Here is a 1,579-nt window from a genome sequence, read left to right on the forward strand (position 1 = left end):
AATGTAGTTTTTTTTGTCAATTACCATTTTAATAACAGGGTAAAGAAAATTAAGTGGATTTTTGAAAGAAAACTATACTGTCAATATACTATTAAAACAAATTAAAATGGTAAAAGTTATTGTACTTTAAGTAAAAATAAAAGAGCAAAAATATCAATCCCAGTTTTGATTACTTAAATTAACAAAAAAAATGCATATAGCAAAGGATAGTTTCAATCTGCCTACCTCTGGGTTATGGGTCCAGCATGCTTCCATTGCAGTACTCTGCTGCACATGTAAGTGCAAGAGATCCTGAAGCACTCACTCATCATGGGAAAGTACCAATGTGTTTATTCGTTGGTTGATGGAAGAAACATCTTACAAAAACTCTCCAGATTATTGATTTTTTAATGTTTTTCTAGGAAACGTTCTAGATGTATGCTTATTAGCCTTTGTCAGTATGCACTTTTTGCAAAGTGTCTCTGTGGCGCAATCGGTTAGTGTGTTCGGCTATTAACCGAAAGGTTGGTGGTTCAATCCCACCCAGGGACGTAATTAAACTTGTGATCAGATTTTGGTGATATTTAAGTAGACAAGTCAAAATTTCAAACCCCCTCTTATGGTGTAGGGTACATGGCCTTCTCTGATGTAATCAGAGTTAGATTTGATTCAGTTATTTTATAAAAAAACAGCTAGGAAGCACAATTTAGCAGTGGGTTGCAGAGAAAAAAAATATGCTGGCAGAAAAATCCAATCGAGTGATTAAACAGCTCTTCATTTTCTGGCTTTATTTTTATGCTAACAAATTTGTTCTCTGAAAAGTGTCCACAAAGCCAAGTCTCTGATTAACACCTTTGTAAGGATGGTTTTTCACCTATTACTAAATTAAACTTGCTTCATTGGAAAGGCAGCAAGATGCATCCTCATTTCAATGTCTACTGAAATAATACAAGTTGACACCAGGAAACATTAACGCCACTGCTTCCTTGCTGCTTTCTCATGTGGAAGAGTGTTTAATGTGAAAACAAGGTGATATCTAATTATCACACAGGTAAGGAATTAAGAAAATCTTTATTTAAGGGTGAAGATGTTTCTCACAAATTTGTTGACCCAATGCATCATTGAAATTCAAGCTGGAAAGATGATTTTAATATATCACTTGTACATTTTGTATTGCTCTTCTGATGACAATGTAGTTTGTTTTTGTCAATTACCATTTTAATAATAGGGTAAAGAAAATGAAGTGGATTTTTGAAAGAAAACAATACTGTCAATATACTATTAAAACAAATTAAAATGGTAAAAGTTATTGTACTTTAAGTAAAAATAAAAGAGCCAAAATATCAATCCCAGTTTTGGATTACTTTAATTAACAAAAAAAAAATGCATATAGCAGAGGATAGTTTCAATCTGCCTACCTCTGGGTTATGGGCCCAGCATGCTTCCATTGCTGTACTCTGCTGCACATGTAAGTGCAAGAGATCCTGAAGCACTCACTCATCATGGGAAAGTACCAATGTGTTTCTTCGTTGGTTGATAGAAGAAACATCTTACAAAAACGCTCCAGATTATTGACTTTTTTAAGTTTTTCTAGGAAACG

The 1,579-nt window shown here is 33.6% G+C and overlaps 1 non-coding gene across 1 annotated transcript; it reads left to right on the top strand.

Moving 5' to 3' along the window:
- The first annotated feature begins 457 nt into the window (after window positions 1–457).
- On the top strand, window positions 458–531 carry TRNAN-AUU (transfer RNA asparagine (anticodon AUU)). The gene has a single exon. It is a non-coding gene; the product is annotated as a tRNA-Asn (tRNA).
- The last annotated feature ends 1,048 nt before the right edge of the window (window positions 532–1,579 follow it).

The sequence above is a fragment of the Pseudophryne corroboree genome, unplaced genomic scaffold (genome assembly GCF_028390025.1).
Source record: "Pseudophryne corroboree isolate aPseCor3 unplaced genomic scaffold, aPseCor3.hap2 scaffold_510, whole genome shotgun sequence".
In the NCBI taxonomy this organism is placed as follows: domain Eukaryota; kingdom Metazoa; phylum Chordata; class Amphibia; order Anura; family Myobatrachidae; genus Pseudophryne; species Pseudophryne corroboree.